Raw genomic sequence first — 22,366 nt, 5'->3', positions numbered from 1 at the left:
GCAGTCATACTGGACTCAAAACTCTTATTTTTCTATCCTCAGATGCTGCCAGACTTACTGAGTTGCTCCAGCATTCTCTGTGTTTGTTCCAGGTTTCCAATATGCACAATATTTTGCTTTTGAGTGGTTAAAGTAGATTTGCTCTGGCTTTTGGGATGTTACATAAATATGGGGATGCAATATATACATACAGGTTGTTCTGTTATAACGCACGTTTCGTCAACACAAATTCGCTGTAACGCAATTGATGAATTGGGGATACTGTTTCTAAAGTGCGAACTTGGTGCTTGATGCGATTACATCGCCAATACTTCAAGTGCCGTTTCTGAAGCAACTTTTCTATAACACGGGGTTGCACAAGAATGCAACCATCACATTACAGAAGAACTGACTGCATATATTTCAGGGCGAAGGTGAGGACTGCAGATGCTGGAGAATAGAGTCGAGTGTGTGGTGCTGGAAAAGTACAGCAGGTCAGGCAGCATCCAAGGAGCAGAAGACGCAACATTTTGGTCAAAAGCCCTTTGTCAGGAATCATATATTTCACAAGTATTACAAATAAATCTGTCCACTCAGGGGAAAACCAACATTATTTTGAAATGAATGTGCTGGTCATGCTTGAACTCCAGTTTGAAGTATACACGAGTAATCAGATGAGTATGTGCGTTTGGCAGTTTTTTTTTCCTTCTGGATAATACATTAAAAATACTTTTTATCGAATGGTGATGTACTAAAACCATTAGAATCTCACAGGTACAGTATGGTAAAAGTTAACTATAGTTAGTTGCTGCCAACAAAGTGATCTGTGTGGGCTGCATGCAGTTGTACAGTTTCAAATCAAAAAATTATTTTTGTTGCTTTCTTTGTCGAATAATAAATAACATGTTTAAGCAATGTCACAGCCTCTTTGTGACAAACATGAGGCCATGGTGATAACTCACAAGCAATGAAGTTGAAAGTAAGTTAGGTTTAACCTCAGGAATGGAGTTATTTTATCATGTCTTGCTGCTAGTCGTGATTATTTAGAACATTTACTTAGGATGTAACTTCTATTTGTTTGCAAGTACTGAGATATGCAATCCTAGGACACATATATGTGCATTTATGAAAAAGTTTAATCAACAATTTTAATAGTATCAACGGAGGCATGCTTAGCCAGTTAAGACTGCCATTCTGACAGCAAGAAGAAGAATATGAAGTGATTATGTTGTCTTTTTATAGGAATAACATGAATAATGTTCAATTCACCTTTGGATCAAGAAACTTTCTGCTAGTCTTTTTTGACAATTTTGACAGTTACATATTTGCCAATACATGATGGGCAGCATGGTGGCTCAGTGGTTAGCACTGCTGCCTCACAGTGCCAGGGATCCGGGCTCAATTCCAGCCTCGGGTGACTGTCTGTGTGGAGTTTGTACATCTGATTGTGTTTGCGTGGGTTTCCTTCTACAACCCAAAGATGTGCAGCTTAGGTGAATTGGCCATGCTAAATTGTCCATAGTGTCCAGGGACGTGTAGGTCTGCTGTATTAGTCAGGGGTAAATGTAGAGTAATAGAGTAGGGAAATGGCTTTGGGTGGGATACTCTTTGGAGGGTAAGTATGGAATTGTTGGGCTGAAGGGCCTGTTTCCACACTGTAGGGTTTCTAAGTCTAAAACCTGTTTAAATAGTGTAATAATACTTCCAATAATAAGTACCTCAGATCTGTCAGCAAACTGTCATAAGAGCTTTCTGTTGCCACAATACATATTTTGCTATTGTACAGATTTGCTTAATGCTCATAAGTACCCATTTTAACAATGGTTAACTGTTTAACTCAGCGAACATTAATTCAAGGGCATTACTCTTTTGATGTACCCACACACACAAAAATGCTTTTGAGGATATTTGTGAGGTCCACTACTTTTCGTCATGTATATAAATGATTTGGACATGAGCCTAAGAGATATAGTTAGCAAGTTTGCAAATGACACCAAAATTGGAGGTGTTGTGGACAGCGAAGAAGGTTACATCAGATTGCTGTGGCATATTGATTAGATGGGTCAAGGAATGGCAGATGGAATTTAATTCAGACAAATGTGAGATGCTGCATTTTGGGAAACCAAACCTTAGCAGACTTGTACACTTAATGGTGAGGTCCTCTGGAGTGTTGCTGAACAAAAGGACCTTCGAGTGCAGGTTCATAGCTCCTTGAAAGTAGAATTGCAGGTAGATAGGATAGTGAAGAAGGCATTTGGTATTCTTTCCTTTATTGGTTAGATTATTGAGTACAGGAGTTGGGAGGTCATGTTGCGGCTGTACAGGACATTGGTTAGGCCACTGTTGGAATATTGTGTGCAATTCTGGTCTCCTTCCTATCGGAAAGATGCTGTAAAACGTGAAAGGGTTCAAAACAAATTTACAAGGATGTTGCCAGGGTTGGAGAATTTGAGGTATCAGGAGAGGCTGAACAGGCTGGGGCTGCTTGCCCTGGAGCATCAGAGGCTGAGGGGTGACCTTATAAAGGTTTATAAAATCATGAGCAGCATGGATAGGGTAAATAGACAAGGTATTTTCCCTGGAGTAGGGGAGTCCAGACTAGAGGGCATAGGTGTAGGGTGGGAGGGGAAAGATATAAAAGAGACCTAAGGAGCAACCTTTTCACACAGAGGGTAGTGCATATGTGGAATGGGCTGCCAGAGGAAGTGGTAGAGGCTAGTATGATTGCAACATTTAAAAGGCATCTGGATGGGTATATGAATAGGAAGGGTTTGGAGAGATATGGGCCAGGTGCTGGCAGGTGGGAATGAATTGGGTTGGAATATCTGGTCGGCATGGATGAGTTGGACCGAAGGGTCTGCTCTCTATGACTCTATGTGTGGTCTAAAACAATCTTTTATCAATAAGTATTGACTTAGAATGAATATCATTACTAATTTGTACTCAAAGCACCATCTTCAGTCAACTGGCAGATCTTCGGTCACGTTGTCTTTCTTTATAGCAGCAGACCCTCCAGTCATTAGTTCTGCAAGAAAGGCATGAAAATTGCTTTAATAATGTGTTATCTGGCTGCAGTTGCTGTCTGCTATATAATGTCTTATAGCTCAAGGCAAATTGCATGCAGGAGTTATATAGTTTAGAGGAAAGTGGCTGCAGGAGAAGTAACTTGATTTCTGAAAACCACCTGGAGGTGTTAAGCTAATACAACTCATTCCCCTGAAGCCAAATAAGTAAATATAAATTTAAAAAAAACTCAGTAAGATTAGAGGTAACTAACACGTGAGGAAATAAAAATTGGCAAGCAAAAAATATTAAATTTTGTAAGCTGCCTTTATTTTTCTATCATTATTTTATATTTTATTTTCTTTTGTGTCTGACATGATTTTTTAAAACATGATGGCTTCTAATGTGCGAACTGCACAGATTTAATTAACATCCTGCTTGACCGATAGTCAGAGTTATTTTTTCATGGATGCATGTTTGATCAAATATCCTTCCCATAATTCTAATAATTCGGATTATCTACATATTCTTTGCATAGGTTAGGAAGTGGAGCAGATTTAGGGGCTAGCGAAAAATCTCCACACTAAACTGCATTCAACTGTTATATGCCAACAAAGACCTCATGGCGAATCTTGCTAGGCTGTAAACATGCTTGTGACTTTGCTGTCTTCAGGTAGTTTGCACCAGCAGTGTATGTAAAATAAAAGCATGCACCCATGTTACTTGTGTCCCACATGCATTTTGAGGTTTTCCAGTCAGCTGCAACCTCTGTGCCGTAGACAATAGTGATCATGGCTCTTTTATATTTTGTTTTATCATTGTCAGTTTCAACAGAAGCATACACAAACATCAGTTGTAACACATGTAGGATCAGGTCTTTAACAAAGTCAGGTTATATGACTTAATGAGGATACTTCATCACATTAATCATAAGAACTTAAGTGTGTCATGATTCAGAATTCATGACTAAAGCCAAAACTGTTTATTCAGAACTTTTGTACCAAACTCACCTTTGATATTTACATGAGCTTATTATCACAAATCCTGGAAATTTATGCATTAAATATGATGGCACAGAGAAAACACTTTTTTTCTAAACTAACCTCCCCTGACGATTCTGTTACCATGATTACATGGTCCATTTATGCCCTTCAATCACTTTACTATTAAACAGTGGCCAACACAAACACCCCATATCCTCAGATCAATTATCTTCACATATTCCTCCAGTTTCTCATCCATGTCTTAGAGTCATAGAGTAATATAGCATGGAAACTGGCCCTTCAACCCAAACTGGCCCATGCTGGCCCTGTGTCCACTCAGTTAGTTCCAATTGCCTGCATTTGGTCCATATCCCTCAAACCCTTCCCATCCATGTACCTATCCTAATGTTTTTAAATGTTGTTATTGTACCTATTTCAACCACTTTCTCTGGCAGCCCATTCATATACGCATCACTCTCTGCATGTAAATGTTATCTCTTAGGTCCTTTTTAAATCTTTCCCCTCTCACCTTAAATCTGTCCCCTCCAGTTTTCAATTCTCTATCCCTGGGGGAAAAAAAATTGCATGCATTCATCCTATCTATGCCTGACATGCTTTTATACACCTTAATAAGGTCACCCCTCATTCTCCTATGTTCCAGGAAGCAAAGTCCTATCCTGGCAAACGTCTCCCTCCCACTCAGGCCTACTAGTCCTGGCTACATCCTTGTTAACCTTCATTGCACTCTTTCCAGTTTAATTATGTTTTTTACAATAACAGGGTGATCAAAACTATGCAATACTCCAAGTGTGGCCTCACCAACAACTTATACATCTGTAATATAACATCCTAACTCTTACACTCAATGCCTCAACAGATGAAGGCCACCTTACTAAATGTCTTCTTCACCACCCTGTCTACCTATGATGCCACTTTCAAAGAACTATGTACTTGTACTCCTCGGTCTCTCTGTTCCTCAGGACCATATTATTTATTGTTTAAGTTCTACCTTGGTTTGACTTTCCAAAGTACAATGCATCATACTTATCCATATTGAATTGTATTTGCCAATCCTCAGTCCCCATCCCCATCTGATCAAGATCCCTCTGTAATTGTAGATAACCTTCCTCGATATTAATGACACCTCTTAATTTTGTATCATCTGCAAACTTACTAATCATGATTTGTATATTCACATCCAGATCATTTATCCAAATAACAAAGGTCCCAGCACCGATCCCCATAGCACATCACTAGTCACAGGCCTCAAGTCCAAGAAACATTTGCTTAGATTTGCTTCACTAAGTATCCATATTCAATAGAATTGAAACTTGGTTGAACCAATCTTACTTACATCTTATGGTTTTAAGAGGGAGCTGCAGAGGATGCATGGCATAAAATCTTCTAAAATTCCTTGGATTCTAGAATGATGTACATAGACTGGCAGGTAGCTAATGCAATATTTATGTTCAAGAAAGAGAGGTAAAAAAGGAACTAAAAGCTACTTAGTCCGGCATTCATTGTAGACAAATTTGAGAATGTATCATCAAGGAACAGGATAATTGGGCACTTGGAGAATCACAATATAGATTTACCAATTTATGTACAAGACCTTATATAAAGTGAAAATTATGCTTGACAAATGAAATTTTTAAGTGTGTAACTAGTAGGAGAGGTAAAAGAGAAATTATAGGATGAAGCATAAGTGGGTTTTTGGAAGACATTTGTTGAGAGGTTGTTACACAAGTTTAATACTCATAAGATGTGTCGAAATATATTATGAAGGACAAAGGCTTGGCAAAATTGCAAAAGATAAATATTAAGTAGATTAGATTCCCTATAGGGTGGAAACAGGTCCTTCGGCCCAACCAGTCCACACTAACCCTCTGAAGAGTAACCCACACTCCCTCTGACTAATGCTCCTAACACTATGGACAATTTAGCATGGGCAATTCACTGTACCTGCACATCTTGGAACTATGGGAGGACACCAGAGCACCCGGAGGAAACCCATGCTGATACGAGGAGAATGTGCAAACTCCCCACAGTCGCCCGAGGCTGGAATCAAACTGGGGACCCTGGTGCTGTGAGGCAGCAGTGCTAACCACTGAGCCACTGTGCTGCCGCACAGAGATCACATTTGAGATGAAATGGTGGAGCTAATGGCTGTTAAAATAATCATTTCTGGGGCCTCCTGTTTTTGTTATTTAAAAGAAAGGCATACATGATGGACCTAAGCATAATATTTCTAAATTTGCTGACAACACATTATGGAATCAGCTGGCAATAACGCTATTTCAGATCTATTATAATCAATGAGTCAAGATTTATTATTAACTTCATAGCAAACTATCTGCCAGGAAATAGTGATCATATACAATTGAATTCCATGTTCAATTTGAAATTGACATTCTTCAGTGCCAAACAAGAATCTTAAACCTTATGAAAGCTAACAACAGACAGACAGAAGAGCAGAGCTGGCTAAGATTAACTGGATAAATAGACGTAGTATCTTGACTTGCAATTATATTGCTGTTCCTTGACTGTTAGTGAGACAAAATCTTGGAACTTACTTCCTAATAACACTGTGTTGTCCCTATATCTAAAACTGTAGCAGTTCAAGGTAACAGCTCAGCACGTCATCTTAAGGACAATTAGCAACAAATACTGGCTTAGTCAGTGACACCAACATCATAGCAACAGATAAAATAAAAACTACATTTTTTACTTATTTGTGGGATGAGAGTGTTGCTGACTTGCCAGCTTTTATTGTCCATTCATAGATTGCCCTTGACAAGTTGGTCCACGTGCTGTGAGTTGACCCACAATTCCATTCAGGATGGAATTTCAGGATATTGACCCAGCGACAGTGAAGAAATGGCGATATATTTCCAAGTCAGGATGGTGGGTGGCTTGGAAGGGAACTTGAAGGTGGTGGTGTTCCCATATATCAGGTGCCCTTGTCCTTCAAGATGGAAGTAGTCAGGGTTTAGAAGATACTGTCTGATGATCTTTGGTGAATCTTTGCAATACATCTTGTAGATAGCACGCACTGCTGCTACTAGGCATGAGTAGTGGAGTGAGTAGATGCTTGTGAATGTAGTTCCCATCAAGCAGACTGCTTTGTCCTAGATGGTGTCAATCTACTTGAATGTTATTGGAGCTGCACTCATCCAGGCAAGTGTGGACTATTCCATTCCATGCCTGACTTGTGCTTTGTAGATGTGGACAGGGTTAACAAATACACTGTGGGAAATAAGACCAGTAAACAAATAAACAGTGGGAAACATTGACAGACAATTCAAAATGTTGATCAAAATAAATTCCATTAACTAAAAACTCTGAGAAAGCTCCATCTGTAGCTCAGGAAGGAAATTAAAAATAGCATTAAATTAGAAGAAGAGGTTTCCAGACAATAAAGAACAGCAGTGAGCCTGAGGATTGAGAGTGTTTCAGAAATCAAAGGTGCCCCCAAAACTTAATTTAAAAATGTAAAAAAAAGAATATGAAGATAAGCTAACAAATATATAAAATGCAAGGAAGTAATATTGTCCCTTAGAAGCAGAAACGGGAAAATTATCATGGCACTGGAAGAAATGGCAGAGATATTGAACATATAAGTAGTGTCTGACTTAATGTTGAACAGTGAGCTAACTAAGCTGTTCAAAGAAAATGGAAATATAAGGTCATTAACATTAACAGAAAAAAAATACACTTTTGAGAATTTTAAAGACTCAAATTTCGCAAATTACCAATACCTGATGGCCTAAATCTAAAATCGCTCTTGGGAAAATGGAATGCAGTCATGATTTCCTAAAAAAAAAATCCCAGATTTTGGAATGGTCCAACTCAATTAGCAAATGTAATGCCACCACTCAAGAAAAGAAGAAGAGAAGTAGCAGGGAATAAGTGTCGAGAGTGTGGTTCATCAGTAATTTGGGTTTATGCCTGAAACATTGATTCTCCTGCTCCTCGGATGCTGCCAGACCTGCTGTTTTTTTCCAGCATCACCCTCCCTAATCTGATCTCTAGCATCTGTAGTCCTCACTTTCTCCAGGTAGCAGGAAATAGCCAATTACCCCTGTATCTGCCATGGAAAAAGTACTGAAATCTATGATTAATAAACTTTTGCTATGATTGACATTGTTGTGAACAGTTTTGATGTCCTTATTTAAACAAAGTATAGCAGCCTTAGAAGGTATACAACAAAGGCTCACTAGATTGATTGCTAAGATGAAAGTGCTGTCCATGAGTTGGATTAGCCTCTAGGCTGTGAAGTTAAAGGATGAGAGATCACACTGAAACCTCAAGAAATGTTCAAGGGTTTGAAATGATGGACGCTAAGATGCCAATTCTCATGGCTGTAAAATCTAAAATGAGAGGTCATAATCTCAAGGACATTTAGCACAGAGGTGAGAAGAACTTTTGGACCATTGGAATCTCTTCTTGGGTAGAAATGACCTGTACAAGAAGGACAGATTGCACCTGAATTTGAAAGGGACTAACATAATGGCAGGAAGATTTGCTGGAGCTCTCCAGGAGGATTTAAACTAGTAAGGTGGAGTGGTGGGACCCAGGGAGATAGTGAGGAAAGAGATCAATCTGAGACTGGTACAGTTGAGAAAAGAAGTGAGTTGAACAGTCAGGGCAGGCAGGGACAAAGCAGAGAACAAAGTGAGACTGATAAATTAAACTGCATTTACTTCAAAGCCAGAGGTTTAACAGGGAAGGTAGATGAACTCAGGGCATAGTTGGGAACATGGGACTGGGATATCATAGCAATTACAGAAATGTGGCTCATCGATGGACAGGACAGGCAGCTTAATGTTCTAGGATACAAATATTACAGGAAGAACAGAAAGGGAGACAAATGAGCAGGGGAGTGGGGCTTTTGATACGGGATAGCATTACAGCTGTTTTGAGGGAGGATATTTCTGAAAATATATCCAGGGAAGTTATTTGGGTGGAACTGAGAAATAAGAAAGGGATAATAACATTATTGGGATTGTATTATAGACCCTCTAAGACTTAGAGGGAAGTTGAGAAACAAATTTGGAAGGAGATCTCAGCTATCGGTAATAGTAATAGATTAGATTACTTACAGTGTGGAAACAGGCCCTTTGGTTCAACAAGTCCAAACCGACCCTCCGAAGAGCAACCCACCCAGGCCCATTCCCCTCCATTTACCCCTTCACCTAACACGATGGGCAATTTAGCATGGCCAATTCACCTAACCTGCACATCTTGGGACTGTGGGAGGAAACTGGAGCACCCGGAGGAAATCATGCAGACACGGGGAGAATGTGCAAACTCCACACAGGCAGTTGCCCAAGGCTGGAATTAAACCCAGGTCTCTGGCACTGTGAGGCAGCAGTGCTAACCACTGTCCCACCGTGCCACCCAATAGGGTGGTTATGGTCGGGGATTTTAACTTTCCAAACATAGACTGGGACTGACATAGTGTTAAAGGTTTAGATGGAGAGGAATTTGTTAAGTGTGTACAAGAAAACTTTCTGATTCAATATGTGGATGTACCTAGTAGAGAAGGTGCAAAACCTGACCTACTCTTTGGAAATAAGGCAGGAGAGGTGACTGAGGTGTCAGTAGAGGAACACTTTGGGGCCAGCGACCATAATTCTAATAGTTTTAAAGTAGTCATGGAAAAGGATTGACTGGATATAAAAGTTGAAGTTCTGAATTGGAGGAAGACTAATTTTGACGGTATTAGGTAAGACCTTTCAAAAGCTGATTGGGGCAGATGTTCGCAAATAAAGGGATGGCTGGAAAATGGGGAGCCTTCAGAAATGAGAAAACGAGAGTCCAGAGACAATATATTCCTGTTAGGGTGAAAGGAAAGGCTAGTAGATCTGGGAATGCTGGATGACTAAAGAAATTGAGGGTTTGCTTAAGAAAAAGGAGGAAGCATATGTCAGGTATAGACAGGATAGATCGAGTGAATCCTTAGAAGAGTATAAAGGTAGTAGGAGTATACTTAAGAGGGAAATCAGAAGGGCAAAAAGGAGACATGAAATAGCTTTGGCAAATAGAGTAAAGAAGAATCCACATGGTTGTTATGAATACATTAAGGGCAAAAGGGTTACTATGGAGAGAATAGTGTCCCTCAAAGATCAGCAAGGTGGCCTTTGTGTGGAGCCGCAGGAATTTGGGAAATTGTAAACAATTTTTTCACATTAGTGTTTACTGTGGAAAAGGATATGGAATATATAGAATGTAGGGAAATAGATGGTGACATTTTGAAAAATGTCCATATTACAGGGGAGGAAGTGCTAGATGTCTTGAAACGCATAAAAGTGGATAAATCCCCAGGACCTAATCAGGTGTACCTTAGAACTCTGTGGGAAGCTAGAGAAGTGATTGCTGTGCCAGTTACTTAGATATTTGTATCATCGATAATCACAGGTGAGGTGCCGGAAGACTAGAAGTTGGCAAACATAGTGCCACTGTTTAAGAAGGGTGGTAAGGACAAGCCAGGGAACTATAGACCAGTGAGCCTGACATCAGTGGTGCGTAAGTTGTTGGAGGGAATCCTGAGGGACAGGATGTACATGTATTTGGAAAGACAATTTATGGGCGGTACGGTGGCACAGTGGTTAGCACTACTGCCTCACAGCATCGAAGACCCAGGTTCAATTCCCGCCTCAGGTGACTGACTGTGTGGAGTTTGCACATTCTCCCCGTGTCTGCGTGGGTTTCCTCCGGGTGCTCCGGTTTCCTCCCACAGTCACAAAGATGTGCAGGTCAGGTGAATTGGCCATGCTAAATTGCCCGTAGTGTTAGGTGAGGGATAAATGTAGGGGTATGGGTGGGTTGTGCTTCGGCGGGTCGGTGTGGACTTGTTGGGCTGAAGGGCCTGTTTCCACACTGTAATGTAATCTAATCTAACAAGGGCTGATTAGGGATAGTCAACATGGTTTTGTGCTTGGGAAATCACATCTCACAAACTTGATTGAGTTTTTTGAAGATGTAACAAAGAGGATTGATAATGGCAGAGCGATGGAGGCGATCTATATGGACTTCAGTAAGGCATTGGACAAGGTTCCACATGGGAGACTGGTTGGCAAGGTTAGATCTCATGGAATACAGGGAGAACTAGCCATTTGGATACAGAACTGGCTCAAAGGTAGAAGACAGAGAGTGGTGGTGGAGGGTTGTTTTTCAGATTGGAGGCCTGTGACCAGTGGAATACCACAAGGATCGGTGCTGGGTCCAATACTTTTTGTCATTTATATAAATGATTTGGACATGAGTTTAAAAATTATCGTTAGTACATTTGCAGATGTCACCAAAATTGGAGGTGTAGTGGACAGAAAAGAGGGCTACTTCAGATTACAACAGGATCTTGACCAGATGGGTCAATGGGCTGAGAAGTGGCAGATGGAGTTTAATTCAGATGAATGTGAGGTGCTGCATTTTGGGAAAGCAAATCTTAGCAGGACTTATACACTTAATGGTAAGAGCCTAAGGAGTATTGTTGAACAAAGAGACCTTGGAGTCCAGATTCATAGCTCCTTGTAAGTAGAATTGCATGTAGATAGAATAGTGAAGAAGGTATTTGGTATTCTTTCCTTTATTGGTCAGAGTATTGAGTACGGAAGTTGGGAGGTCATGTTGCGGCTGTACAGAACATTGGTTAGGCCACTTTTGGAATATTTTGTGCAGTTCTGGTCTCCTTCCTATCAGAAAGATGTGTGAAACTTGAAAGGATTGCGAAATGATTTACAAATATGTTGCCAGGGTTGGAGGATTTGAGCTGTCAGGGGGAGGTTGAACAGGCTGGGATTGTTTTCCCTGGAGCATCAGAGGCTGAGGGGTGACCTCATAGAGGTTTATAAAATCATGAGGGGTATGGATAGGATAAATAGACAAAGTCTCTTCCCTGGGGTGGGGGAATCCAGAACTAGAGGGCATCGGTTTAGGGTGAGAGGGGAAAGATATAAACGAGACCTAAGGGGTAGCTTTTTAATGCAGAGGGTGGTGCATATATGGAATGAGCTGCCAGAGGAAGTGGTGGTGGCTAATATGACCGCAACATTTGAAAGGCGTCTAGACCGGTATATGAATAGCAAGGGTTTGGAGGGATATGGGCTGGGTGCTGGCAGGTGGGACTAGATTAGGTTGGGATATCTTGTCAGCATGGATGAGTTGGACCAAAGGGTCTATTTCTGTGCTGCACATCTCTATAACTCTATGACTCCAACTTCACGAAACCTTCTCACTCACAATAATGTGAAACTTTGAAATTCTCTGCTCCAGAGGGTGGAAGATACTGGGTTGATGACAATATTGAAGTGAGATTGATAAAAGCTTGGGTGCTGGATCAAGGGCTGTGAGAAATTGTGTGGCAGAATGAGGTAGGTGTTGAAGTTTAGACATTTTAGTACAGAGATTGGATACATAAGTCACGTGGCCAACAATTGCTTTTATTTATTTTGCTTTATTGGCAGAAGAACTAAGGAGAATAAAACTGGACCTAATTGATCTCGGCTGAGGGTCATAACATAAAAGGGTGTCCATGTTTTTCCATACATAAGGTAGGTATAGCTCGGAATGTCTAACTACTTACCACTAATGAGGAAGTGCAGATGTTTGGAAGATCGGTCCCCTTCTGGCATCCATGCTACTTGTGTCATGAGGAAACTAAAAGAAGACCAGATGCAGACTTTAAATTTGTTATTTATACAGTGCCAACACAGGTAGAAAGTATATGTGGAACATAACAAGACACCCCAGTGATCTCTGTAGCACCCCACATGACGCGTTGCCCTTCTCCTGCAATCCTCTGGAAAGGGAACCTCCTCTCTCTCACCCCAACATTAGATGCTAATTTACTATCAAAGATAGGGAAAGGCAAAGGCCTATTGATATTACCTTTGGACTGTTAATACCAGAAATTCAGGTAATGTTCCAGGATCCCGGTTTAAATCCTATGAATCAATTGTTGATTATTGGAAAACCCATCTGACTCACAAATGTCCTTAAGGGTACAAAACTACCATCCTTACTTGGTCTGGTCTATAGGCAACTCTAGACCTACAGCAATATGATTGATTCTTAATTGCCCTCTTGTCAACTAGGGATGGGCAATAAATGCTGGCCTATCCAGTGATATTCTCATGCCATGAATGAATAATAAAAAAGGCATTACTTAGCCCCAGGTACCACTCCTTTGGCTATTCTTTGACATTTTGCTTGCCTTTGGTGCGATGGAAGGCTTTCGCACAATCAACTGATATCTCCTTTAGGAGATTCAACACTCTCAATGATGGCTGCTCTGGGATGTGTAAGTCAACACCACACTTTGACCAACTATCTCCATTTCCATCCTCTCTGGCAGTGATTGGACAGGCCTGCCATCTATCAATTGACAGGTCACATTGCTGTGACAAACCTTCAGCCCACCCAGAAGCAGATTTCTAATTGGAAGACAAACCTTGCTACTTATTCCCACCGCAGTATCTTTGCTCAGTTTCACTTTTGTCCCATTGATGCTGGACTTTTTCCACTGCACAATTCAATCACATTGTTATTTAATCAAAATAGGTATGTTTGCACTAACTGATAACTTGTAACCACAGGAAGCTGGACATGTCCGATCAGTTACTCAGGCTGAAGAGATAGCAATTGTGCTGCATATCACTCTAATGGCAACAGTCTATGACAGAATTACAGTTTTTTTTTAATGGACAAATTGGGTTTAATGCAAAACAATGGAAAATAATCCAAATGTGGTGCTTCAAAATTCAGTTTTCAAATTATTTTAAACCATATCATTTTTGAAAAAGAAAGAAAAGATTTGTGTATTCTGTGGACATGTCTTTCAGCTTTTAAGCTATTTTAGAGTCTAGCATATATGTTTTGGCATTTGGCAGCTGATGATTTGAACAGCTTGAAGAAAAGGAGATTTTGCTTTGAATTGCAAGGAAGGCTTAAAGACACAAATATCCTGGAGAAAACATTGATTTATGCAAAAGTTTGCTTCTGACATAAATGGAGTGATAACCAACATTTAATTTCTGCAGTGAACAAATTTCTAAAAGGTTCTAGTTTTGTCGTTGAGTAGTCCTAAGAAAACTGGCTCTTTAAAAAGTTCTTTGTGGGATGTAAGCGTCACTGATTAGCCTAGCAGTTACTGCATATTCTTAATTACCTTGGAGAAATTAAGAAGTCCATTTGCAGGAATTCCATTGAATATCATCAGGGGAAGCAAAGTCTTTATTCAAATTTATTGGACTCTTTATAAGTACGGTTGTTACTTTGAAATGTTAAAGCATGATGAGAGTTGAACTGTATATTGTGACTGCTATTAAACAGGAATAAAAAAATGAAGCTCTCTTACATTTTGAGCTTATGGAGTTTCTGACTAATACAAAATTACAGCTGCAAGTTTTCAATTAATAATCCTTTGAATCAGATGTAAATATATTTAACTGTGAAAGTAAATCAATATGAAGGCAGACTTTACTAATTTGAATTGCCTGCACAGGGTGCATTTATTTGAAGTTGGCATCAGGAATTCAGACACAGGGATTAGTTATTTAATTTAAATTTTGCAGTAACTGTGCAAGATTACATTTCTGAAGGACAATTTCAAGACTGGATGCACAAGTCTCCAGGATAAAAGCAAAGCTCCAATTGAAATCAATGCTAGAAAAATAGCTGTACAGCAAGACTTAAACCATCAACCAAGCTCTTAGTCATGAACATTCCTGTATAATTGAGCCATAAAACTATTTGCTAAACCATAATCCATGAAGCAATTAAAATCACTAAAGTTCTGAAGTTATGACTCCAGAAAGAATATGTATATACACAATATTCCCTAACATAATATCAAAAATGTTGGTATTCCTATTTAGGGATAGCAGTTTAAAAAGCATAAACATGTGTCATTTCCCTATTTCTGTGGAACTGCCTTTTGAGAAATTAACAAAGAGATTCATGTCATAAAATGTCAGGCACAATGTCTGCCAACTCTGTGAAAGCCACGCCCTGGTATTTTAATGATAGAAGCCTCCAACTTTTGTGTGAAGATCCTCTGGCCAAAACTTTGAACAAGTGTCATTTGGATTTGCCCATGAAATGTAGACAATGTCACTGAAATTCTGATATTAAAAAGTTTTGTACTACTCACAAATTTATCTTGAACTCAATATACCAGCAGAGACTGAGCCTTTTTTGGTAGATGCGGTTTTCTTTGATCATCACAGTATCAAGTTTGAGATGGCACAGATTCAAGGTGATTTTCAAAAATGTAAATGTGATGCAACAAGAACATTTTTCATATAGTGAGTGGTTTGAGTCTGAAATGCACTGTCTAGAAGTATGGTGGAAGCAGATTCAACCAAGGCATTCAATAGGACATTGAAAATCATTTAGAAATGGTGTGTAGGATTACAGGTAAAAGGCGGGAAAATGGTACTGATTCATAATGCCTGTTTGGAAAACAGGTGCAGTATTGATTGATTGAATAGCCTTCTTCTAGAGCATAACAATTCTTTGATTTTGTGTTTCTTTATTATCTCCTTTTAGCAAATTTGATTAAAAATAGGTTTACGAATAATTTGAAAAGGACACTACATTCAGGACAGAAAACAAGTTAGGAAGTCAAATTAAATGCTTAGAACAGCATGTTAAGGCAAAGGCACAATTGTTAATTATCTACCAGATCAAGAAAAGAAAGAATGAAGCCAGTTTCATTCCTATTACCGATATGCAAGGGAGCCCTCATCTTGAACCAAAGATTTAAATGGATTCTCATCACAGAAAAGATCACATTGACTTGACACTACAATGTAAGTGGGTTGAATGAAAGATTTTGTATGAAGCATTGATTTTAAAAGTTTTAATGTTCGAGACTGTATTAAGCTCCACTTGACCTGACAATGCCATAGGGACCTTGCTGGGAAAAAGGCAGAACACCTTAGGATCTTGTGCAATGAAGACCTATAACCCACCAGTCACCCAATAGTCTTATTAACAGTGTCCATCTTATTAATGTAACTTTCACCTGATTGTCACCATATGATAAATTATACATGAAGACAAGAGTTTCTTCTCATTAATTCTCTCTAGTGGCTTTCCTCTATCGCCGTAAAACAACTAGTCTTTACGAGAAGGCTATTCAGCCTGACGAACCTGTTCCACTTCAGTAAGATCATGGTTGATCTGTGGTTTAACTCTGTATACCTGCCTTTGGCCAATATCCTCAATACCTTTGCTAAACAAAAAAAAAGTACCAGGTTTAAAACTAATAACCGATCTAGTATAACCTGAATAACAACAACAGCCAAGCAGACTGCGCAGAGACAACCTGCTGTCAGCTCACTGCTCCTGTTGCCTCTCTGTGTTGCTCTCTCTGCCAAAACACTCCAATTCCTTTGAAATTCCACACCTCCAGAGAGCCAGGCTCGATCGTTCTGAACCCTGATAAGGGAGGGTTTGTGAATCATAAAACTAGGGCTGTAGATAGTGGTTGGGGAGGGGGGGATTGTTCAGTTATAGGGGAAATTAGAAAACCCAAATTAAAGGAGGAGGTAAGAGTGCAGAACTCAGGCGAGGTTATTAAAATGTCCAGCGAAGACACAAATAGGACAGAATGTTTGGAAAGTGTTCGCAATCTAACTTCAAGCACACTGGACAAACAAACGACAATAAGAGAGGACTGAAGGTGTTATAACTGAATGCATGCAATATGAGGAATGAAGTAAATGAGCTTGTGGTGCAGATCAAAATTGGCAAGTATTACATGGTGGGCATCACGGAGATGTGGCTGCAAGGGAATCAGAACTGGGAGCTGAATATTTAAGGATATTCACCCTATTGAAAAGGTAGGCAGATGGGCAGAGGGGGTGGTATTGCCTTATTCATAAGAAATGAAATTAAATCAATAATAAGAAATGGACTAGAGTCAGATGGGGCAGAATCCGTATGGGTAGAATTAAGGAACCGAAAAGGTAATGAAGCCATAGCTAGAGTTATGTACCGGCCTCCAAACAATAGTCAGGAGCTGAGGTGCAAGATACACTAGGAGACAGAAAAGATGTGTAAGAAAGGCAAAGTTACAGTGATCGCGGGGGATTTCAATATGCAGGTGGATTGGGGAAATCAGGTCGGCAGTAGATTGCAAGAAAAGGAATTTGTGGAATGTCAATAAGATGGCTTCTTGGAAGAGCTTATGGTGGAGCCCATGAGGGAACAGGCAATACTGGATTTAGTGTTGTGCAATGAGGCAGACTTCATAAAGGAGCTTAACATAAGGAAACCTTTTGGAGGCAGTGATCATAATATGATTGAATTTACTCTGCAATTTGAGAGGGAAAGGATAGTATCAGGGGTAACGGTATTACAGCTGAATAAAAGCAACTACAAAGGCACGAGGGAGGAGCTGGATAGATTTGACTGGGAGATGAGCCTAGCAGGAAAGACAGTGGAACAGCAATGTCAGGAGTTTCTGGGAGTAATTCAGGAAACACAGCAGAGATTCATTCTGAAGAAAAAGAAGCATGATACAGAGAGGATGAGGCAACCATGGCATTGCATAAAAACAAAAGAGAAAGCATATGATGTGCCAAAAAGCAGTTGAAAAACAGAGGATTGGGAAGCCTACAAAGACCAACAGTGGGTAACAAAAAAAGAAATAAGGAGGGAGAAGATTAAATAGCTAGCTAGCTAAAAAGTAAGCTAGCTAATAATAGAAAGGAAGACTGTAAGAGTTTCTTCAGATATATAAAGGGCAAAAGAGAGGCAAAAGTGAATATTGGGCTGCTGTAAAATGGCACTGGAGAGATAGCAGTGGGGAACAGGGCAATGGCTGAGGAACTGAATAATTACTTCATGTCAGTTTTCACAGCGGAAGACATGAGTAACATTCCAAAAATTCGAGAGAGTGAGGGGGCAGAGCTAAGTATGGTGGCCATCACCAAGGAGAAGGTGCTAGAGAAAATGAATTGCCTGAAGGTGGATAAATCACCTGGACCAGATGGACTACACCCCAGAGTCTAAGGTAGCTGAAGAGATAATGGAGGCATTAGTGGTGATCTTTCTCAGAGGAATGGAAAATTGCTAATGTGACACCCCTGTTTAAAAAGGGTGTAAGCTAAATGATTAAAAATTATAGGCCAATTAGCCTAACCTTGTTAGTGGGTAAGATCCTGAAATTCATTGTGAAGGATGAGATTTCTGAATACTTGGAAGAATATGGTAAAACAGGGCAAAGTTAATGTGGTTTCATCAAAGGGAAGTCATGCCTGGCCAATCTGCTAGAATTCTTTGAAGTTAGGTTAGACCAAGGAGAGCCAATGGATATTAGCTACCTGGACTTCAAGAAGGCCTTTGACAAGGTGCCGCACACGAGTCTACTGAGTAAGATAAGGGCCCATGGTCTCAGAGGCAAGGTGCTAGCATGGATAGAAACTTGGCTGTCTGGCAGAAAGAAGAGAGTGGGGATAAAAAGATCCTTCTCAGGATGGCAGCTGGTGACAAGTGGTATTCCAGAAGGCTCAGTGTTGGGATCACAACTTTTCAGCTTATACATGAACGATCTAGATGAAGAAAGTGAGGGCATTCTGGCTAAGTTTGTAGATGATGTAAAGATAGGTGGAGGGACAGGTGGCACTGAGGAGGTGGGGAGGCTGAATAGGATTTGGACAGGTTAGGAGAGTGGGCAAATTTTAGGAGAGACTATTAGGAGAGACTTGGATCCAAAGGCACAGTCTTAGAATAAAAAGACAACTTTTTACGAAGCAGATAAGGAGAAACATCTACAGCTAGAGAGTGGTGAATCTATGGAATTCATTGCCCCAAAAGTCTGTGGAGGCCAGGTTATTGAATGTATTTAAGATTGAGATAGATAGGTTCTTGACTGCCAATGGTTATGGGGAAACAAGGGAGAATGGTTTCTCAAAACCAATCAGCCATGATTGAATGGTAGAGCAGGTTTGATGGGTTGAATGGCCTAACTTCTGCTCCTATGTCTTCTGATCTGACTGCTGATTGGGGAAGAGACCTCCAAACCTCTATCACCCTTTAGGTGTAGAAATACTTCCTAACATCTCTCCTGAGCAATCTGCCCTAACATTTAGGCTATGACTGTAGTTCAAGGCCATATGGAAAGAAGGTGGTGGCACCAACCTACCTTGAAGCACAAGACGGTAGTGGTTGGCTGTTAGGAATACCCATGACTGAGCAGCACAAAATGGCTGGTAGTAGTTATGGCTAATGCAGCAGGACATGGCTGACAGTAATTAGACCATGTGGGAAAATAGTCTCTGCAAGTAGAACAGTAGTACACCTGTATAATCAAGGCTGCTTAGATGAGATAGAATTCACAGCTGCAATTGCTTACATAGATAAGAACATATCACACTAATTAATTGGTTCTCTTGAATTATTTAATCAATCTGTTACAACATTAAGAGTAGGTTTCAATTAAGATGTTCACAAAATCATAAATATAGATTTCAAAGTAGCTATAGATCAGAAAGTTTCAGACTGGAAAAGTGGTCCCTCCTCATCTTAGAGGGAGGAATGAATACAGAGATTAGTGGACACGAGAATGAACAAATTATGACACCATTTTTTAGTTCAAGAATTCTAACATTAGATGTAACCCCATAACTTTAATGTAACTAATCAAAAACCAGTATTCTTTTGTTTTCAAGTAACTAATTAATTGGCAGTTGACACGTTGCAGCTGGCAAACATTACTTGAAGGTGCTGTACCTGAAAGTTAATTACTAAAGGGAAAATCCGGTGCCGCTGACAAGTAGTCATTAAAGGTTGGGGGGGTGGGGGCTTGTGTGTCCTAAGTTTAAAAACTGTATCAATTAAGACAGTATGACGCTTTTGTCTGCCTTACTGCGAAGAGAATCTGAGGCTGTAATGAAGTTGTATGATTGTATTCAATATATTCTATATAGTCTATTCAATAGGCTGGTTAGTCAAGTTGTTAACTTGTCAACTATTTTAGAAGGTGCCCTGTGAGTATTCTCACCAATTGGCAGTCTTAGACGTCGTGCGTTGTTGTAATTAGGTTCAGTGCTGCTAAAGCTGACATATTGAATTACATGTTTAAAATTGACTACTTAATTTATTAAGTAACTAAGTAAATCAATGATTGGTTTTGAATAATGTTGTTTAGTAACTCAGTCTGCAACCTTTCATATCTTTTAGTTGATCTTGTCCATAACTTTGATCTTCAACCTTGATTCTGTAACTAATATATTGTGTTGCAAAATCATGAGCAGTTTGTCAGACTATGTTCTGTTATTTCGCAATAGAGTTAACAATGTATGGACATTTTAATCAAAAATTTAATCATAATTGCCTAAAATAAGGGCAATTTACCCAACAAACCATTCACTTCTAGACAAAAACAAAGCAATAAAAACAAATAAGAGAAGGCAAAGCCTGATAGAATTTCTGTTTTGCTGACATTTGATCACTACGATACCAAAGTCCTGTGTTAATAAAAGTTTACACCCCAAAATCCTACAATGTTTCAATTTCCAAGTGAAAACCCCCATCACATAGAGCCTTTTCCCAGAAGTACAAAATTGCACAAATCCATTTTGTAATGCATGTGAGCAAACACAGTGAATGATTATTGTGGCAAAATAAAAGTTGATATGGCTCTTGGTCCAGCGACACCGCATTTTTAAAACTTCCAGCCTTGGTCTACAGAGAGATTTGAAGCAATCTCTGATCTCCTCTGAGATCTTGGATTCCTAAAATTCCTGCTTTTTGTGCATTCCTGATTTCCACTGCTCCGTTATTGGTGTTTGAACATTCAGTTGCCTGGGTGTTCGGTTGTAATGATCCCCCAACAAAATCTCTCTGCAGACAAGGATTTTTAGCACTGAGTAGAAAGGAGGTCAAACACAGTCAGGTGTGAATCCTGATGGCTGACTTATTATTTTTCTAACACCTTCCCACCTTTAGCTCATTTTTCTTGAGGCAGGATAGGATTGGTGAACAGCAGATAGCTACGTATTGAGTCAGAGGCTGGTGAGTGTTTTTGAGCAACTAAGGACTTGCTCAGATGCTGGAGCTAAGTTCCGATGATGAGCTGGAGAATATTTCAGGGAAGTTTCAAGGCTGCGCTGCCTGCCTGACTACAGGCTGCCTGGAGTTGGGGTCTCCCTTTCACAATGGTAGACCAGGTTTAACTGTCATTTGTATTTAAAATTAAAAGCTACATTTTTAACATTGAATAGAAATGTCCAGGCACACAACACCTGCCTTGGGGGAAAAAAGTATCCCAAAACACTGTCCTCATTCTGAGAAATAGGGGTTTGCTGGACAGTAGAAATAGTTTTTTTCTCTCTCTCTCCCCCCACTACCTGAAAAAAGTTGCCTACTGCTTCTCCAGAATTCGAGAATCTCCCAATGATCTGCCAGCTTTGAGAACTTGGCCAGCATCCTTTGATGAATCATAAGCCCACCCTTTAACCTCGAATTGGCCATTTTAGTGAAAATTTTAGGATTAACTTTTCCCCACACAGTGGAACCTCATCATCAGAGTGCAGGCCTAAAGGCAAAAATACTGCCTCATGTCTCTGTCTTTAATCATTCCAGACAACTCTTTCATGAAGTTTCTGATCACCTGGATTAACTTCATATTTTGAGGCTTAGCATTGTATTTGTGTGGTAATGGCACCTATGAAAACCTTGGAATATTTTCACAAAGTTAAATGTGCTATGTAATTGCGAGTGTTCATTTTATTGTCAAACCTCCTTCAATAACAGGTGATAGGAATGGGCCTTGAGACGGCTGTGATCATTTTACATCAGCACAGAGGAAGAGAGAAATCATTTAAATCAAAGGTTACAAGTCCCTAATTGCATTTTAATATTGCTCATATACTCCATTGTAAAGAATGAACCTGCAAGTTATACATGAGCAGCATCAGAATGGAATTCAGTTCAATTCAATTTAGGACAGTCCTATCTATTTGGTATAGTTGGAGGTTTACTGATGAAGGCTGTCCAGCCTGAAAGACAGGGGGAGCAGATGCATGAAACACAATAATCTAAGAGCTTCCCTGCAAATCACTCAGCATCCTGACTTGAAAAAAATATCACCATTCCTTCACTGCCACGAGGTTAAAATCCATAACTCTCTCCCTAACAGCACTGTCGATCTACCTATACCCCAAGTGTTATGGACATTCAAGAAGGCAGCTCAACACCACCTCCCACAGGGCAATAGATGTTGGCCTTAACAGTGACATCCTGAGAATAATTAAAAGAAGTGCTGACTGTGATAACAAAGATATTAAAAAAAAACTTGCAGAGAATGAAGTATGCTCCAGCAACAGTATTCCCGAAAGAACTGTTTCTGTTTTATCAAGGAATTCTCATTCAGTTTTGAAGAAATACAG

The 22,366-nt window shown here is 39.8% G+C and overlaps 1 long non-coding RNA gene across 2 annotated transcripts in view; it reads right to left on the bottom strand.

The window, feature by feature from the left end:
• Window positions 1–2,276: 2,276 nt before the first annotated feature.
• The window catches only part of LOC140455059 (uncharacterized), a 72,310-nt gene continuing 52,220 nt past the window's right edge, over window positions 2,277–22,366 (bottom strand). For both annotated transcript variants that reach the window (XR_011952765.1, XR_011952764.1), the window contains exons 2-3: window positions 12,550–12,623; window positions 2,277–3,004 (exon numbers count right to left, since the gene is read on the bottom strand). This is a non-coding gene — a long non-coding RNA (uncharacterized lncRNA). The remainder of the gene's footprint in view (window positions 3,005–12,549; window positions 12,624–22,366) is intronic.

This window comes from Chiloscyllium punctatum, chromosome 3 (assembly GCF_047496795.1).
Source record: "Chiloscyllium punctatum isolate Juve2018m chromosome 3, sChiPun1.3, whole genome shotgun sequence".
Taxonomy (NCBI): domain Eukaryota; kingdom Metazoa; phylum Chordata; class Chondrichthyes; order Orectolobiformes; family Hemiscylliidae; genus Chiloscyllium; species Chiloscyllium punctatum.
The sequence above is the reverse complement of the archived record's forward strand: the minus strand, read 5'-3'. Positions and strand labels throughout refer to the sequence as shown.